Source organism: Dermacentor variabilis, chromosome 9, assembly GCF_050947875.1.
Source record: "Dermacentor variabilis isolate Ectoservices chromosome 9, ASM5094787v1, whole genome shotgun sequence".
Lineage (NCBI taxonomy): Eukaryota > Metazoa > Arthropoda > Arachnida > Ixodida > Ixodidae > Dermacentor > Dermacentor variabilis.
Window position 1 is genome coordinate 114,581,205 of NC_134576.1, and position 13,237 is coordinate 114,594,441.

General features: G+C 46.2%; 1 protein-coding gene across 1 annotated transcript in view; it reads left to right on the forward strand.

The window, feature by feature from the left end:
- The window catches only part of LOC142557322 (beta-1,3-galactosyltransferase 5-like), a 247,414-nt gene that overhangs the window by 15,532 nt on the left and 218,645 nt on the right, over positions 1-13,237 (forward strand). The gene's annotated exons all lie outside the window — the stretch shown is intronic.

The following is a 13,237-nucleotide window of genomic DNA, read 5'->3' on the forward strand; positions in this document are numbered from 1 at the left end:
TTTTTCTGAGAAGGCCGTCACTGAGGCATCTTGATGGACGCCACGTATTTCCTTGTATAAACAACGCCATCATACCTCGTGCTCCTATTGGTATACGGCGTGAGCTAATTTGTGTGGTTGTGTGTGTGTGTAACGAAGTAACGATAATGTTGAAGTAGCGTTTCGAGACCAACTTTAGTACGAAAGTAAGATATCTTCTAAGTGGTTTCCAACCATCTCACTTATTCAGCGTCATCATTTCACGTGCGTGAAGCCTGGATGAAGCAAATAAACCAAGAGCGAGAATTACGCCACGCAGCCAGCCTTGGCAAGCTAACTCTCCGTAAAGCCATTCCCTTTGATTTTTTTGTTCGCGCAGTATCGGCCCGAAACGTGATTTCTGAGACTCGGTCTACTGGCCGACAATGTTTGATTTCCGGTAGTTTTCGATCGATGCGCATTTGTCCTCCTGCTCTGCAGTTACTCTGTCAGCAAGGGGAAGGGGGGGGGGGTTAAAGTCTACCGGAAACTCTGACGCGACGATTATCGTGTGCCGGGCCGAATCTTTCGGCTTCCATTTTTGCTGCGCAGTGATCTCAGTTCATTCCTTCCTGCATAGCGGGAAGCGTGTGCTAGAGCTTCTACAGCTTCTAAAGTAGTGTTTCAGTACTCGTTTTAGAGCTCCTTTTCTCTACGCAAAGTAGGCACATGCGGGTAATTTCTAATTAATCACCCAAGGCGGACGATAGCCCGTATCCAAGTGAAACTTTGCGGAAACCGTTTAGACCTTTGCATGTGTACATACGGGCGACAGTGTGAAATCCTGGCGCCCGTAATTCATTGTCCAGCTTGCGCCTTACGATAGTATAGCCAAGGGCTACATTACAACATTTTCACAGCCTGTCCTGTGTGCTCGTCTCGTCTTTGTTTCTTTTTTCGCCCTCCTGTTGCTTTCTCTGAGGGCAACAGCTGTGACGCAGGCGCACAGCCGTCGTAATGTGCGCAACGTTCTGTGTGTAAAATTCTCTGTGCTTGAGTAATGTCTTGTTAACTCTAAACGCGAGGCAATGATATTATATGTAATTCATTGCAAGCCTTCCAGAATTAGCTCTGACTGGACATTGATCTTTCTTTTTATATATTGAAAAGAAAGAGATGGCGCGATGCGCCGGCAGCTCCGTGTTTTGTGAAGTGACAGTGCTTTACTAATGTGCACCTATATACTCTTTACACAACAGTCTTGCACGTGGCACACACGTATAACCTATATGTACATAACGATGGAGAAACAGTAATGAGGAACGAAGGGCAAGGAGATGAACCGGAAACTTCTGTCTGGTTTGGAACACTACGGTGTAGGATGGGTGAGGAGAGTCCGTATGTATTGCTGGCTCAGGGCCGTCCATGTCGCGTCGGATGCGGCAGTCGTAGTCTCCCGACAGGAACACCGCTCGAAACGTCGCTGTGAATTGGTCCCAGGACGGCAACGGAGTCCGCAGGCACTGCCACTGTTCCGCGGTACCTCGAAGAGCAATGGGCAGGACTCGTTCGAGCAAGTCTAGCTCCGAGACGCCCGAAACCGTTTTGGAAAGGGCCAACTCATCCAGGAAATCAGTGACAGATTTCCCGGCGTCGTGATCGCTAAACTTTGGAACGTCCAACGCCATCTTCGTCGGCGCCACTGGCTGCGCGTGCTCGTGATTCCTCCGCGTGGCGGTGGCCATGTCCTCGAACCGAGCCGTTAATGTCGGGCACAACGCGGCGATCTGGCCCAAAGGCGACAAGGTCATCGCGCCTTGTCGCTGCTTCCCGGCTTCACCGGCTCCAGCTCCCGCCACAGTCGAGACTCCGGGTAGCTGTTCATCGTCTTCCAAGGCTGGATTGCGTGACGAAGAGTGCGTGTCCATGGAAAATCAGACAAAGCAAAGCACGCAAACAAGACGCCAGATACATGTACACACAAATAACGCCGCACAAGAAGCGGTAACCCAACCACGTTAGCGTCAAATTGGCCAAGAACCCCAGCTAACAAACCAGAAGCCCCGATGCCTATCTCCGAGAACCACCAGCGCACCTCATGTTACGGGCGCCAAATGTGGGTTCGGGGCCGTGGCTTCAGAGCCAGTGGCCAGCTGAGGCTCTCAGAAGCAACACAGGGCGCAAGAGCCATTTAACAGACAACGTTTATTTCCCGAAGCCCCAGGCCAACAACTTCCTCGTCCTCGCTCATCCCGCTCCGGCTCCAGGCTGGCTACAAGGGGCACAAGCGAAGCAGCCAGGCCCGGATGATGGTGATGGCGGCCCAGCCGCACAGCCATGCACCCTGAGTCCCCATAGTATATAACACACATATGTTATACTTCTTACGTGCACAACGTGCCACTTTCGTACATAACAGCCTAAACAACAGACATCCCGAAAATATCATTCAAACAACGATGTTATCAAAACTGGATTCCCACTTAACGTTCAAGGCGCAGAATGGCAGTAGAAAATGAGGAAGAAATAAACACTCCCATGAAAGATACTTAATGTATGCCAAGGTAGACATTGAAGTCCGCTAACATCTCATTTTTTTAAAGCTTGTTCTCTAAAAAAAATAAAAGCTGAGTTAAAAACCTATGCAAAATGTGCACAAACGCTAGACCTACTGCAGCAAGGTCAACCAGGCCAAGTGCGTGCAGTGTCCAAGAACAGTTGGCGACAAAAAAGATAATTTGTGCTCCATTCAATTAGCGTCAGACTAGTCGTGGCCAAATACAGCGAGACGGAAAAGGGTGCGCCGCCTATGGGAGACCGTGTGCTTCTGACAGCTGTCCTCAGTACGCTAATGCACTCGCCACTGACCGTCTCGCCCGATCTGCCAAGACCTGGAGAATGGCGTGCACTTTAGCCGCTTTATTCGGATGTAAGCTCGGACTATTTCGAGCACGTGTCAGCCGCAGAGAAGCTTGCGAGAGAGTCTTTATCCGTCCAATTATCTCATTCCAGTTAAGCTGGCTGGACGAATCGGTGCCTTAGTAGGAAGTGAGAAACTAATTCTTCGACGTGGTGAATTACATTACTCTCGAAGCCAAGTTGTATTGGTTTCTTTTGATCTAAAAAAGCCTTAAAGATGTAGGCACCGGTAAACTGAGAGCAGTGAAAAGCTCTAGCAAAAACTTTGGTTAAATGAATAGCGTAGCTGGGTAATTTATTGCCATACGTGGCTGACCTTGACGTTGCCCAATGAATGCCCTTTTATTTAGGCCCTACTTACATTTGAGTAGCCCTTTCGCACGCTATGACGCAAGAGTGACCACTTTCTTGAACACTATAATTGCACGTACTTTCTTTCATTCTTTCATTTTTTAAAATGATATATCTTTCTACTGCGACAGCAGTTGACTACTCGAAACTGACTGTCCTCTTTCTGTCCGTTCCTTTTCGCCACAATCTGTGCAGCGATTATTGCCACTGTCGTCAGCATCGTGGTTATTGCAACAGTCAGCGAGAGAGCCTAGGGCTGATTTGCTCGGAAGAAAATTTGTTAGAAAAACAAACAAACAAACTAGTTCGTTCCCTAATGGACTAAGTTCATCGACCGACTTCTTAATTGGGAGCTTCTCAGGGTGTGTTTATTGTGTAAAGTTGAAGAAAGGTGTTTTAGATCTCTTCTTACGGCCTTACACATTTAGAGCGGGCAATGCAGTCTGTAATAGCTGGAGTAAAAGTGTTGGCTTCAATTTACCTCATTACGCACGCGCTCCGCATAGAGCTGCTCACGCCTCGAACCACTTGTGACGTAGAAGGGTGAGTTAAATTAAGCTGCCGTCGCACTTCCCCCTTGCCGCGAGCTCATTACGGTGGCGGCGTTGCGCAACTCCTCATTGGTCGCTGAGTCACTGATTTTATTTTTACATGCTTGGTGCTGACCACGCACGTGCACCCGTTCATCGTCTCTCTCTCTCTCTCTCTCTTTCCTTCTTTCTATGCCTTTTTTTCCTTCCCCTAGCGTAGGAAAATCAACCAGACAATTTCCTCGTTAACAACCCCGCATTCTTTCTGTATTTTGTTTCTCTCCGTAGCAGGAGAGGTACAGGGCACTTCATCGTGCGTGGTATGGCGAAGCTTTATTTTACGCGGAACGGCCACCTCAGTGGTGAATTGTACCAAGCGCTAATAAGGTAAATTGAGGGTTCTCTGAAGTTGTTACAGTAACTTGTCGTCAGTTATTCATATCTGCGTGGCCACATTAAAATGAAACACGGGACTGGACTTTTATGGCAATTAATCCTTTCAACTTTTCATTGCAAACATGTGCCGTAAAGTTCGCATGCGGATACCCGTGTTAGATACTCTGCCTCTCTATATATTCTTGCTGGAAGGTGGGCTCCTGTGCGTTTTCTTCGTGATGACATGCTCTGTGACAGGTACTGCCTTCATACAGTTCTCATGGTCTGAGTCCCGAGCTGGCCTACACCTATTCTTCTCGTCTGAACGTCTACCAACTGACATTGGCACCACCCGTGCCATCCATTTCATTGGCTCTACGTCCACCATATTTCGCTGAGAATTTTCAGTATGCTTCACCAACTTGCTTAAAAAAAGGAACAAACATTATCGAGTGTAAGTTTGAGCGAGCTTATCTTCCCCCAACGACGCTTATTTTCCCCATTCACAGGTTTCACAATGCGCAATGCTTATCTCAAACAGCTTCGAAGAGTTGTTTATACTTTCCTCGTTATTTTTTGTTTTGTTTCTTTTGATGCTCAGACGTTGGGTCTTATACAGTTGGGAACAACCTTTTCGCTGTCGACGTCTCGTATCCATGAGCCCTAACCTTTCCGATCTGGTTTTCTAAATTTCCTTGTCAGTCCGTTGCATCTCCATTTTTTTCCGCAACAATAAATCCACCTGCTTTCGAACGATCTCAAAGGTCACGTTTACTGCCGCTCGATTTGCCTGCTTCTTTTTATTTTTATTCGCCGTCTACATCTTTGAAGGGGAAAGTAGATGGCGTCTTATCTCTGCGACAACAGACGCTGTCAATTGCTTTTTTTTTAAATTTTTTTCGATCACCGCTCCGCCAGCAGGCAACCACGAACCTGCATGACAAAAAATATCAAATAAGAAACCCAATCTAGTACTTCATGCATCGGGTATTTGCCTTCGACTTTCGCGACCTCTGTATTCCTTTTGCCACTCGTAGTCTATTTAAAATCTCCGCTCTGAAGAATTCAAATCATGATTTTTTTATCTATTACTTACTTTTTAATCACTTCCGGCTTATCCAAGGTCCTTCTTTTCCTTCTATTTTGGTTGTGTTAGAGTTACCTGCTCGCATATCATCACCCCCGTCTTGCACCTCGGTGACGATTTCCTTTTTTCAGCTCACTATCTGCTCCGAAATGAACTCTCGTAGCTGAGCACCATTCCTTCCTTTAACTGCGCTGGCGTGTTTCTCAGGCGAGGTTTTTTTTTTTTCTTGCTCTTGGGATTTTCGTGGGGCTGTCACATCAAAGTTCATTACCGGGGCGCAAATTTGCTCCGCTTGGTTGTGTCGTGTCTCTACACACTTCTCCCGCATTTGCTTTCTTCGCGGTAACGTACCTGTACTTCTTGTTTCACCACCGACTGCGAGCGTTTTGCTCTTTACCTTGCAAACGTACTTTCTCCGCACTGCTCTCTGCGCGTGCAGATTGAGCGAGTCTTTGAGTGCAAATAAAGCTGACGAGGCTCTTGGAAAGACCTGTCGAAAAGCGGACTTGACGAGAGTTTGAGAACGAAACGAAGCACGCGTAAGACGTAGAGAAGTGAAGTTTTAGAAAGAAGCAGGGCTTACAGAGAGCGTCTTTGATCGAGCAAAGAGGTCGGTGTCTGTTTCGCAGGTAACGAGCAGCTCTTTGTAGAAAAAGAAATAAAGAACAGGGGACGAAACGAATGAGGATGCGCCAAGCCTGTAGTGCGTGTTTTTTAGGAGAACTTCGCCTCAGCATCATTACGTGTGCAGTGGAGCACGCTTTACAGAGGTGCGAGTAAGCGTTTGTTTGAGCTTTGGATCACCCGGATCGGCCTCGTCAGTTAAAGGCGCCGGAATGTTAGAACTTGCATTCCTTCACAGTGCTGATAAGTGTCAACTAGAAAGTCAATGCAGTTCGCCAATGATTTTGGGGACGTGTTTTCCGAAACTGAGACCGACCACAGGATATTTTTTGAATGCGTATGACCTCGTTTATGCTAGGCTTCACCGTCTCGATAGGACGTCTGCTTTAAGATAAATAATACCCCAGCAAAAAAAAAAGTTAGAAAGCGCCATATCTCCCACATCAGAAATCATAGCTGACTATAAGCAATGCTGTATGAAAGCCCGTGCTTTTCCACATACCCGTATGATCGTATGAGATTATGTAATGAGTTTATGGGTCTTTTAACCGAGTAACGATGTCTCGTGGTGAAGTTTTGTCAATAATCTGACATCACACTGCTGGTTCTCTTGCAATTGATGCCAGCCTCTTTAGGCAATACACCTAATGTGCCAGAAGTCACAATTCACCTGTCACAAACGGTTTTTAAAAAGAAAAAAATTCTGCGTCCACTAACAGAATGCCAACCGGTAAATTAGGACCGCATTAGCGTAGCGTTGTCCTTGAGCATTAGTTGCATTGGTGGCTGGGTTTGCTGGGCTTGAAATGTCAATATCTTATTCTGACGTGGTAATTCCATATTAGTACCAGCTTGCTAGCATTATATAGTACTGCTTCAGCATCACCGTGAATAAAACATTGCTTTGTCCGAGTACCACTCCAGTGTTGGCTGGAAGATAAGACGAATGGAAGGCTGACCAAGCTACGAAACAAAATACAGAGCTTGGTTTCGTGTCTTGTTCCGTCCTCCATCTCTCTTGTTTTGACGGCGCTATGTTCGGTAAGCGGTAATATTACGACAGTAAGAGATGGGTAAGCGTTGTAATAAGTCTGTAGTGTGGCGCGGCCGTCAATCACAAGTGATACTCCAGACCGTGTACTGCACTTCAATTGCCAGCCGCAATGTCGTGATGGCTCTAACTTCCATCATCGCTGCACCGTTTTAGCGGCCGCAAACGCACATCTGCTCGCGAAAGAAACGCTCAGGTGGTGAGGCACGGTGCGCTGGAGCATGCCTTCGGGGTCGAAATTATCATCGTGCCCTCCACACGCGTGCTCCCGGCCTCGTCTCATCTTGTCCGGAGAGCGCACTTTCAAATGTCGAGAGCGAGACAGAGATATAGAGAGCGAAAATGGAGATGGAAAACGAGCGCTGGTCGTTATTTATTCAGCCAAATGGCGAAATCGCCCGCCCACGCAGAGTTGCGAATGGTGCTTTCGGTTCCGCTCGACGTTCGCCAACTCGCCTCTACGCTGCGATGTTCACGCCTCTCTAAATCTGTGCAGCATTGGAGAGGCTGGAGTTGGTGCTCGAGCACGAGGAGCCTGTCGATGTTCGTATGCATCGTTCTTTTACACCGGCGCCTGCGCGTTCAGCCTGGGGGGCCTTCGCGTGCTCTCCCACAGACTGTAAACAGGCCGGCGCTTCAAAAGGCACAGAGCGTATTGTCAGCGTATGCCTGCTTGTCGAGCATGTGCAGCGATGGTCATATTGTGGTATTCTCACGAGCGCGATGTCGTGAGGCTTGCTCGCGCTGGCTCTCGGCGTCTGCACGTGCGTTGGAGCGAAGTCCAGGCGCCTTGGCTGCTGGTCGGTTGGTCCGAGGTAAATGAGTTGCCTGCAATGAAAGCTCACTCGAAGAGCTAGAATATGCGGAGCTTCCCGGAGGCCGTGTATGTCTCTCGTTAAATATTGCTACGTGCGTTCATTGAAGCATGAGCACAGGCATCACGACGAAGACGACCGTAAGCTCACTATTGCGCAAGCTCCATCGGTTCTTTCTCATATCGCCTAAAATTTACAACAAGAGTTCCGAAAATTAAGCTCCTTTACTATTATTATGCATTAAGGTATACTAATATTACGTTCTAGTACATTGTATGTTATTTAGAATGCTTTTTACTAATACCTCCCTATTCATGATCTATCTCCCATATTGGGCTGGGCCATATCCCAAGCTATCAACCAATCAAACAATTAACCTCTGCTCGATAGATAAGCATCGCAACCCCTTTTTTCATAAATGCAACTTATAAATATGAAACAATGACAATGGGCATCAAAATGCAAAACTCCTTCGCGGCGCTCATGACGTAGGTTCGAACTCCTCGTGTCCCCAGCCTTTCTTGCAGTGCTGTACTATCATGTTGAGGAAGCGGACGCAACAGTATTACGTTTGCGTGTCAACCTCAATGCACCTTTGCATAAACTTCTTTTTCTTAAGGACATAGTTACACTAAGATACACCAACCCCCAACACGGAGCGGTTACACCGTGTATAGTCTATCATCATGCACCCCTGGTGCTCTATCAGGGGGAATAGGATCGCATTTGCTGCACAGTAAAATGCGATGACAAACTACTACGGTACTCTGAGAAATAGAGTCCCTCCCCTCTGTCTTCTTCACCCCCCGCTCCCCAGCCCCAGTGTTTCAGTACACCAACTTTCAAGCCTAGAAGGGCAGCGAAATACCTGCCCGTGAATTTAAGCCCACTTCTTGTGATAAGGGTGGCTGTGGTCTTTCGAATCTAGATCGGTGCGTATTCATTTTCAAAGGCGCACGGCATCGCAGATAAGTTCCGTGGTACTAATTGCTACTCCTTGCCAGATATATCTAGAAGCAACGACAAAACGGAAACACTGAAGATGGCGTTTGATGTGGCAGCGTCAGGAAGTGACTAACGTGACGTAACGAAACTTGATGATTGCCAGCCGATGTTTGTCAATTGCATTAGCAAAATTTCTGTAAAGCTTAAAACACGTTCGTAGCTGTTAGTTTCGCTTCTGCTGCCACACGCATCAAAAGCGTATTCTGTGTCCTATGATATTATTTCTGGCCGGCATGTAGTCTCTGTCGCTTCTGCACAAACTGAGGACGACGACGCAAACCTAGTGTTGAGGGCGGCCAGAATTTGCTGTTAAGAGAAAGAGAGAATATACTTTATTCAGAAAAGTACGCGAATTAAGCGAATTTGGGCAGTTCCTCCTCTGCAACGGGTGGTAACCTCAGTCCAGGAGTCTAGCCTCCTCAGCGGCCCTTCTCACTCGATCGACCAGCTAGCGCTGCCGACGAAGGCGTCGGTTTCAAACGCTCGCCATCCGTAATAATAATTTTAGTAGGTGCTTCTTAAATTTTACGCGACAACATTTCGACAGTACCATTTTGTTATTTCGTTCATCTCGTGACGTCTTTTATTTTTTTTTAATTTTCATTTTGAGACTTATTTTTTTTTCCTAGCTTCGCGACCACACAGGATAAATGGAGGTGCTTTACGTTCAACTATCGTTTTTCGTGTTTTTTTTTTATCTAGCGAACACTCGCCAAGTACGTTCACTACCTTAACAATTCTACAGCACGTAATACTGAGCATACCTTGTTCCCTGTGACGAGTTTTAACGGTAATTTCTCCGCGTCGTACCTGCAGCTGAGCGCACATCTGGCGCATAAAGCGGGAAGTTTCGTTTGATAGAGGGAAGCGCTCTACATGCACCTTTTTTTTTTTTTCAGCGCAGTCTAATCGCGACCCATTTCTGGGAGACTGGATCGAAATAGTGCCTGAGGGCACACCCTAGCTTCCACAACACTGCACTTGTTTAACGAGTGCGGAACATATGCACAGCCGAACGACTTCATCCGTCTGGTATGCCTTTCGCTAGCACAGCTACATCAAAGGGTTCCATTGCTCCGGCCGCACAACCCTTTCAATACGTCGGATGAAAGGAATCCGCAGTGCGTTTACTTCATTATTCACGGGTTCCTGGAGCACTGTTGAGTTGTAGCAGCCGGGTGCGAGAATGCGCCGAGTCCTAAACAAAATGGGAATATCGGCTAGCAAAAGGGGCGAGGTCCCTGAAATAAAAAAATGTTAGAGTGAGGTTCCGTTTTATCTCCCGGGAGCGTTCGGGCGAACCAAAGAACTTTCTAAAGCGACGCTTCTTTCAATATTTGTTTTCCCTTACCGTGACCCTGCGCCCTCTTTATCTCCGAGTCAGGGAAATAGTGTGGTTCAGTTTACCACGACCAGTCGCTCGTGAATAATTTGTACTGCTTTCACCTCTGCTGGACATCTATGTATAGCAAGTATTTACTCATTTTCTAACGATAGCTTTTATTTCCTGTAAACGCCTTTGATTCCATTGAGCGTGAAGACTACATACGCCTATTCACTTTTGCTGCGAAGAACTTACACAAAACATTTTCTGTCGGGTTCTTTCCATAAATTACCTGCTGTGCAAGCTTAGTTCTAGCATATTTTGCAACCAATTTTTCGTTGTTGGTCTTGCTCTAATGTCTAGCGACGAGTTTTAGTAAACGTAATAGCATGATGCTCTAAGTTTACGAATTTCTCATTAAGGTCAACCTAATGCATTGCTTTTTCTTGTGTGTGTGTGCGTGTGCGTGTGCGTGTGCGCGTGCGTGTGTGCGTGTGCGTGTGCGTGTGCGTGTGCGTGTGCGCGTGTGTGCGTGCGCGCGTGTGTGCGTGTGTGCGTGTGCGTGCGTGCGTGCGTGCGTGTGTGTGTGTGTGTGTGTGTGTGTGTGTGTGTGTGTGTGTGTGTGTGTGTGTGTGTGTGTGTGTGTGTGTGTTGATTGTTGATTTTTACTTTTATTATTGCTCTCTCCTTAACATGTTATTTCACCTTTCCACAACGCTTACTCGGTAGCAGCCTTTCAATATATTTGCGATTTTAACCTGGAATATTCCACTCATTTCTTGGCATGGCAATCAGCCATGGTGGCCATTGGCCGTGTTCTGTGGTCCACAACAACAACCGACTTTACAGTTCAGGCCGACCTCTGCCTTTCTGTAAATAAATTTCTCTCGACTTTACAGTTTGCAGACCGTTAGCACGTCATGCATTTCAATGTGCACGTCGAATGGAACGATTGCTAGCAGTGCTTACCATGGCAAGATCTACCTTTACTTATAGTCTATGTTAGTGTTCACATGAAAGTACGTTCGAGGGTAAGTAATACCTACGTTAGAGCAGGGTTTCCGGAGATGCAGTAAAGAGATTTCGGGCACTACCCATGTAAAGCACAAACACATGCCAGAAATACACAAATTAAAAACTCTACGAAAAAGAAACGCTACGTAAACAGAACAAGCATGAATCCTACCAGAGCCGCATCCCATATGCAAAGAGCGCCGTGTTTTGGGTGTTTCATTTAAACGTTACTCTCGGCAAACGGTGGAACCTCTCTGCTGCCCCAATCATGATAACAGGCAAATCGATTTTTCCGAGCTCTGAGAAATTTCGAAATTTAGTTTGCCATTAGTCTCAAAAGGCAGGGACAAAGAAAGTATAACACTGTAAAAACACAAGTGGAAAGGGTAGGGCCTTCGTAAATGTTAACGCAAATGTACTTATCTGGATGTCGCGCGAATAATTGAAATCTGAATGCCGTCATCAAGAATACGTTACTGAATAATAAAACGCGTGCTCCGATCTGTCACAAAAAGTCGTTTATTTTTCCTGTCTTCAGTAGTTTCTTGCCAGTCAGTGCAGTGAGTGAGTGAGTGAGTGAGTGAGTGAGTGAGTGAGTGAGTGAGTGAGTGAGTGAGTGAGTGAGTGAGTGAGTGAGTGAGTGAGTGAGTGAGTGAGTGAGTGAGTGAGTGAGTGAGTGAGTGAGTGAGTGAGTGAGTGAGTGAGTGAGTGAGTGAGTGAGTGAGTGAGTGAGTGAGTGAGTGAGTGAGTGAGTGAGTGAGTGAGTGAGTGAGTGAGTGAGTGAGTGAGTGAGTGAGTGAGTGAGTGAGTGAGTGAGTGAGTGAGTGAGTGAGTGAGTGAGTGAGTGAGTGAGTGAGTGAGTGAGTGAGTGAGTGAGTGAGTGAGTGAGTGAGTGAGTGAGTGAGTGAGTGAGTGAGTGAGTGAGTGAGTGAGTGAGTGAGTGAGTGAGTGAGTTGGATCGAGTCAAGTCAGTTCAGTGAAACTTTGTTTGAAAAGGTTGCCCTGTTCGTTTGAGAAAGCAAGGCAGAATAAAAATTGAAATAAGTAAATCTAGTAACAAAGTTGCCCAGTGACAACGTTCGCCGCACGTCGGTCTGATCGGCAGGCTTGATTTAATTATCCAGACAGTGGACGACTGACCTTACTAACGGCGGTAGGCAATATCCGGCCCTGATTAAACTTTCTCGAAGGACAAACCACTTGAGCTCCGGATGAACGTCATCATTAGAACTATGTCAGTGCTTTCACTTCTCCATGTTGCTTAGTCATGTTCGTGCTTGGTTTCTTTCACTAGTAATTTGCTGTTTAATTTGTTCTTGAAGTGAAACGCGAATGAGCAGCTAGCTCTACAATCTCTGCCACTTAGAGAATGAACCAAAGCGTGTATCAGTGAATGATCTAATCAAGTAAGCTGGTGGCCTCGCGGATAAAATTGACGGTTTGTTCTCAATAATTGTCTAGCGAAGCCAAACTGCAAGGTGAGTGCGACGAATTGAAAGGAGTACACGGATAGGTGAAATTATGTTACTTCTCCGTGTACTTCACTCTTTTCTTTTTCTTCTACTTTTATTTTTTTAGTTGGAATGGTAAAATTTTAATTGACGTGTTAGATGTTGGCACACGAAGGCGGACCAGCTACACCGTGTCTGATAAAAAGGTGGTGTTTTACACACATGGGGTGCTCTACAGACTTGTATATATCTGTTTTAGTTTTGTGCGCGCAACGTATACATAAAGCGTGCCCTACATAATTATTATACATAAATACTGCACACTTAAATGACATATATATATTCATATCCGTCAAATGCCACCTTTGCAGTGCTGGAAGAACTTCGAGGTATGTTTCAATTTCACCGTATTCGGTGCCTGTTGATATATTTTCGTTCGAATGAAAGATTACACAGTAGTTCGACTCGAGAATATTTTAATTATTTTTGTTTCACTCATGTACTCAGCGGATAATTCAACGTTCTCCAGACTGCTCTGCAAAGTGCTTTGCTATTAAGTTCGCGCACTTGTCATAGGTCAGATCGATCAAACTGTAAATCCGCCAAGTCAAAATTTCATAATAGTCACGTTAAGTTCATTAACCAGTTTACTTTCAACGTCCAGATTCTCCGACACTGGTTTCCACTGACATCAGCGCGAGCGGCTATCAAGACGCTGCCACATTAACTAAAA